The sequence below is a fragment of the Girardinichthys multiradiatus genome, chromosome 3 (genome assembly GCF_021462225.1).
Source record: "Girardinichthys multiradiatus isolate DD_20200921_A chromosome 3, DD_fGirMul_XY1, whole genome shotgun sequence".
In the NCBI taxonomy this organism is placed as follows: Eukaryota; Metazoa; Chordata; class Actinopteri; order Cyprinodontiformes; family Goodeidae; genus Girardinichthys; species Girardinichthys multiradiatus.
In genome coordinates, this window is record NC_061796.1 from 10,464,009 (window position 1) to 10,470,912 (window position 6,904).

At 41.0% G+C, this 6,904-nt stretch overlaps 1 long non-coding RNA gene across 1 annotated transcript; it reads left to right on the plus strand.

Moving 5' to 3' along the window:
* The first annotated feature begins 3,624 nt into the window (after window positions 1–3,624).
* Window positions 3,625–5,446, plus strand: LOC124862641. Its single transcript, XR_007036968.1, has 3 exons — window positions 3,625–3,946; window positions 4,034–4,126; window positions 4,678–5,446. It is a non-coding gene; the product is annotated as an uncharacterized LOC124862641 (long non-coding RNA).
* The last annotated feature ends 1,458 nt before the right edge of the window (window positions 5,447–6,904 follow it).

Consider the following 6,904-nt stretch of genomic DNA (forward strand, 5'->3'; position numbering starts at 1 on the left):
GAAAGGACACGTTAGTATTCGTGACGTGCCCACTCAATCGGTACCCCTCTGCTCCTGCTCCTCCAGCAGCTGCAGACATTCCTCTACATAAACCACCAGACTCTGAGTCTGAGGGTTCACAATCTGAACCCCCTTCCCTGGATTCATATGCCACTTCAAACCGAGATGTTCTGTTTCAGCAAAGAAAGGTTAGAAAATGTTTGGAAGAACTGTCACACATTATAGAAGCTCAGCATAGCTCCACCCCGTACCCATCCCCTCCTCCTCACTCATCCGACTCCCAGCCGCAAAGCATGGTGATGGTAACGCCCTCTCCCCGCCCTCCCAGGCCAGACACGGCTGTAATTGTCTCTGTGTTAGGCAACTAGGAGTCTGATAAACCACACCCCAAGACAGCATGCCCCTCATGGTCCTCCTCCTCGTCCGGCCCAGAGGAGGGGGAGGAGCCTGAACAGGAACAACCCTCTTCCGTTCAGTGCACAGCTGCTCCTCAACCACAACCACCACAGACACATGGACATTATCTTAGAAACACAGCCCAACGACTGCCTGACTTCACTTATAAGCATCAGTACCCCTTATATCATCAACCAGGACCGCAGGTTGGAACCAATAAATATAAGCCCTTCACCTTGGGAGACCTCACTACTCTGTGTGACAAGCTCCCACCCATAACAGAGGGGGCTTCAATCTGGTTACAGACATTGGACTCCCTCACAGCAGGTACCACATTGGCTCTTGGAGATTACAGGGCCATTGCTGGAAAACCACACAGTTGTAGAGAAATTGAAATAACAGCAGGATGCAATACTAACTCTGACAAAACCTTTTTTCCTACCACTCTAATGAGATAGGAGAAGCTCTAAGGGAGTGTTACCCTGTAACCAGGGGACGTACCATCCCTAAATTTGAATGGAACAATAACACCAATCCCAGGGAGTACCTAGACCAATGCAAATTTATGTGGCAAACACAGACAGGTACTAATCCAGACAATGAGGGGGCCAAACGGTACTGGTTTAGAGATGCAGTCCTTAGGGGCATACCCAGTCAGGTTAAAACTAACATGGAACATAATCCTGACCTTCCTGGAGCTGAAACAGGAATTTGGGATCATCACTTAATGCACCATTTGTCTAAAGTGAGAGAGGCCAAACAAAGTGAGGAAAATTAGTTAAAATCTTTGCAGACTCAGCTTCTCAAAATGCAATTAGCTGAGGCTAAACAGAAAGCAGGGGACAAGAAAAAAGAAGGAAAAACTCCTAAAATTATGTATGAAGGTGCAGTGTCTCAGCCATCTCCGGCTCCTCTGTTTCCTGGGAACCAGGACACTTTTGAACAGTGGCCACAGGCCCCTAGTTCTTCTCAGGTACATGCTGGTCGTTTCCGAGGACGGGGTGGGCCCAGGGGATGGGGATTCCAGTGAGGCCCGCTGAAGAGGTCGGGTAATGCTGATGTGTGCTACTATTGTGATCAACCCGGACATTGGGCCAGAAACTGTCCCTATAAGAACCCGTACAGTGGGTATGGACATCATGGTTCGCTCGCAAGACCCTCAGCCTGCCCTCATAGAGGAAGAGGTGGTCCACCACGTGGAGGTCAGCAGCAGCAGCCTTCACTCCAGCTGCCAGCCTGGTAGGAACCCAGACCCTCTCCACAACCATGCATGAACATTCTGGAATCGATAATCCCCTTGAGGAGTGGATGACGGGCATGTTTGGACACTGGAAGGGATTGATAATGTCTTTGTTGATTTCTATTGCTGTGTTTGTAGCTATTATGGTGACATGTGGGTGTTGTTGTGTGCCATGTATCCGTTCTCTGGTGGTAAGACTTATCACCTCCACTATTGAAGGGAAGGCTTCTGAGCATCCCACCATGATGCCACTGCTAGAGGTAGACGGTGATGATGAGGAGCAGGAAGGCATGCCAAAGATTTAAAGTTGCTTAAAATATAATCTGTGGGCATTTTAGGGTGAAGTCTTATTAGACTTCAAAAGGGGGTAATGTTGGAAACATTTAAAATACTTAATAAGATCTGCATTACTATGCTCAAGTTATGTTTAATAATGTGTGAAATAAAATCTGTGTGTGTGTATGTGTTTGACTTAGATATAATCTGCCCTGCAACAGTGAAGATATTTCTGTATGTGTCTGCAGATTTCTGTACATGTCTGCAGATAACAGTCAAAAGTAGAATAACAGGAAATGTTGTGCAAAGGTTGAAAAGTCAGCTGAATACCAGGTGCAAGACAACTCCGGATATGGAATCAGACAGTTCAATTGACACCCGATAAAATGTGTGTTTTTTCTTTGCAATGTATACGCCTTGCTTTTGAATAAATATCGCAAAAACTGGGGATGAAGGCAGAAGTGTCCGTGGCTGTGTAGGACTTGTTCGCTTCTCCCTGTCCAGGCAAACTTAACTGCGCAGTCTCTGTGTTTTCTTTTATTATTTAGTTTTGTTAAACAGTATAGCATGACTTAGTTCTTCCAAAATAAACCAGCATGCAGGAGTTCTAGAGAACTAACTCCAACAGTCGTTACATTTGTTCGAATTTTAGTCCAACCTAGTTTGTAAATTGGAGATAAAGAAATGAATTTCTTCACATGTGACATTCATATGTGACACATAATACTTCTACAAAAAAATAGTGCCAGTAAAGTTAAATGAGGTGAACCTAGCTTAAAGATTTCAGTCTTACAGAAGAGCATGTATGGCATTTGGGGAGGAAACTAGATTCTGAAGGGACTTTTGGCGACTAGGCTTTATTTCTAAACTGATTTTTCACACGTGTTATTACATTTTTTTTTAATCTCGTGACATACTGTAGTTGCTAGCATATAAGCCTTGCTTTCAGAGGTGAGCTGTACATTCCCGCGCATAGCGGGCACACGTTCGAGAATGGAGCAGAAGAAGACAAAGCTGCCATTTATATCCTTTGCATACGACGTTTTAAGGGTGTAAACTGAATTATGTTGCGTTTCTACTGTTCGTGTACACCACAGCAGCGCACTTTTTATCTGAAAACAGCACGTTTTTAAAACTGGTTCCAGAGTAGGATTTGTGCACGGAGATTGCACTAAAATGTTGTCGTGTGGATGTTTTAACAAATGTATCTTTCACACATACTCATTCTAGCGTAGTTATATAAACTGTTTCATAAAGGCTAAATTTGCAGTTATGCTATGTGCATAAAACTACAATGGAAATTTTCAAATACATATTTTATGGTGCATCTTTGTTCATTTGTACTGAAATTCTTAGTTTTAGTCATTTTTATTCATTTTACTTTTGTTCAGCTTTTTTGTAATATGTGGTTAAAAACGTTTTTTAATGAAAATAGTCTGCTCTATTTTTTTTTTCAAATTTCAGCTTATGTGATCTTCTAAATTGTTATTAAGATCTGATATAACAGAAGAGGGCCTATGATGTCAGCCACAAATAGAGATGTCTATTATATTAGGAACTGAAAAAATAGCATGTTCCCCACCTTTCTCTTATTATTTCTGAGAAATGTGGTTGTACTACTAGATGTACATCTGGTCAACATGTCAAGTCAATATATTGATGGGTTTTATACCACGCTCTTTCTAATAAATTATTTTCTGTGTTCTAGATGCAGTTTGATCATTGAACTTTGGCTACAACTGTGGATGAAGTGGAGTTGTAAGTTCTGCAGTTTTGCTACTTACAGTGAAAGAACAATAGTAAGCCATTACAAAAGAAGTCATGAACATGGAAGGCGGGGCTTGAGTTGCATTTACCCCAACTGTCTAACTTTGCTCCAGTCGCACGTGGAATTTGCTAAACATATCAAAGAACATAAAAAAGGATTAAAGTTAGTTGCTAAACTGCGTTGTGAGCTTTGCACTTTTTCAGCAGCAACAAACATCTGGAAAGAAGCAGGCCCTTAAACGCATTTTGGACTGCCTTGTGAGGGATGTAAGTGGATACACGGATGACTAGAAATGTAGACACCATTCGTTCTTTTAAGCTTTTGATTTTACAGCAAGCTTTTTTGTGTTGTAGGACACAAATGACAGGAAAAGGGCTGCTGCTCTACTTGGTCTGCCACAATACATATAAGGCGAAGATCCAGCAAATGTAATCAGGATATGTGATGTAAGGCTATACAAAATGTAAAATGCAGAACTGTGTGTGTATATATGCTGTCAGTTTCATTTTTTCAAATTGTTTTATTATTTTGCAGAGGAGCTGTGTGTATGCTTGCTCATACACGTTTGCAGAGGCTAGAGTGGTGTATTTACAGTGCAGTCAGTGTTTTACCTGTTGTAAATGGCTCACAGCATGCTTAGTTTGTATAAACAGAGCATATTGCGATCACAGAAACAATGATAACAGATTTGAGATGAAGCAAATATACATAAAATGGCGTGAAAAAGTGCTTGCCCCCTTCCTGATTTCTTACTTTTTTTCTTGCATGTTTGTCACACTTAAGTGTTACATCAAACAAACGTAAATATTAGTCCAAGAGCCCCCCCACCCCCCCACCCGAATAAGAAATCAGGAAAGATTTTTCACACCACTTTATATGACGAGGACTTTAGATCAACACAGCTTTACAACTTCACAGCTTTGTATATAGACCTTGAGGTAATTGTGTCTTGTAGTTGCTGACACAAATGGTTACACCTTATTTCTGGTTTCCCAAGGCTCACGTTGAGATTCTGGAAGAAGCCATGAAGGGGATGCAACTTGGCCTCCTGATAGGTTGTGAGAGTGGTGAACCAGGTGCTATCCCACGCGAGGTCTTTGATGTGGCAGTTGTTGTTGAAGAGACCATTGTTCTTCACAACATTAAAGATGTTGTAGTTGCATTTTCATTGCTTATGGGTGTAATCTATTGCATGAATCTTGAGTATCCGTATGCCATGAAGTGTACATTTGAGTTTCTTCAGAGAGTAGTTATGAAGATCAAACCAGACCAAGCTTCAGCCAGAGTCCATGGACTAAGGGACAAACCTCTGAGGTACAAACTGTAACATCTGTCTGCGCTGACAGTCTTAATTTTGTTTGACTAAGAAGTTATAGTAAGTTTTCTTTCTTCAGACAGACTTACTTTATTTTGTATGTTGTATGTTATTTAAAAGTTCAATGCACTTTAAAATGTTGGCAGACTCTGCACTGTTGAAACTGTTTTTGAATGGTAGAAGACAGTTCTATTCAGTCATATGATTTTTCATCACATTTTCAACATTTTCAAAAAACCAAACTCTTCATGTATTTGGTACATTAAAAAAGAAATTCAGGGAGATATAATATCTATATATAGATATATACATATTTAGATATATACATAGATGGATATATATTTCTATATATAAAGATATATTTAGATATATATGTTTATTTTTTTAGTCTGACAAGTACTGACTACAACATGGCATGGGTTCTTCATCCCCATGGTCCAATTTTGTTTACTTTTCCAGATAGGCCTCATATATTTTAATAATTTTCTGTACAAACAGAAGTAAGTTGTAAGTGAAGGTGGTATTCAAATAAATTATTTAAAAATGTTTTTGAAGTTTCGTTATTTGTGATAGTTGAATTCAGTGTTTTCTTAGGAATCTGGTAAGCTTGCCATTATAAGTTCAGGCCAGTAATGAAAATTGAAAATGGTAGTTAACTGGAATTTCAAATTCAAGTTCAATTGCTGCCTTATACATATGAGTTAAAGTAACTTACAGAGGTAAGCGGTACAGAAAGATTTATTTTTAAAATTAGTTAAATCCTTATAGGATAGGCTGCATGGTGGCGCAGTTGGTAGCACTGTTGCCTTGCAGCAAGAAGGTCCTGGGTTCAATTCCCAGCCTGGGGTCTTTCTGCATGGAGTTTGCATGTTCTCCCCGTGCATGCGTGGGTTCTCACCGGGTACTCCGGCTTCCTCCCACAGTCCAAAGACATGCCTGTTAGGTTAATTGGTCTCTCTAAATTGACCGTAGGTGTATGAATGAGTGTGTGCGTGGTTGTTTGTGTGTTGCCCTGCGATGGACTGGCGACCTGTCCAGGGTGTACCCTGCCTCTCGCCCGTAGACTGCTGGAGATAGGCACCAGCCCCCCTGTGACCCATTATGGAATAAGCAGTAGAAAATGACTGACTGACTGACTAGTTAAATGGATGTATAATTGTACTTTCTTTTGATGAAAAAAAACATGTTTTAACAATGGTGTGATACAGTGAGTTGACTCAAAGTAACAAGTTCAAACAATAACTAATCATTATTGAAAAAACTGGTATAACTGGGTTTTGTGAGTTGAAATGGCACATAATTGTATGTTACTCTAACAAGAAAAACTAAGTTTTCTATATTGGATAATACAAAATCAGCAGTAAACTCTACCCAGAGTATCAAGTTAAAACAAGAAATGATCATGAATCCAGTATCCTAAACAACTTACCTTTCCAAATTTAAAAAACTCTTATCTTGAAGTTGAGTTAACGTACATTTTTAAGGCAGCAATTGAGCTCAAGTTTTTAAGATGAACTACCCTAATAGTTTTTACAGTGTAACCGTTTGTGCAGACACATGCACATTTGTGGCCTGCTGGAGGTCATTTTGCAGGGCTCTGGCAGTGCTCCTCCTGCTCCTCCTTGCACAAAGTGCGGAGGTAGCGGTCCTGGTGCTGGGTTGTTGTCCTCCTAGGGCCTCCTTCACGTCTCCTGGTGTACTGCCCTGTCTCCTGGTAGCGCCTCCAGGCTCTGGACACTACACTGACAGACACAGGAAACCTTCTTGCCACAGCTCGCATTGATGTGCCATCCTGGATGAGCTGCACTACCTGAGCCACTTGTGTGGGTTGTAGAGTCCGTCTCATGCTACCACGAGTGTGAAAGCACCACCAACATTCAAAAGTGACCAAAACATCAGCCAGAAGTGG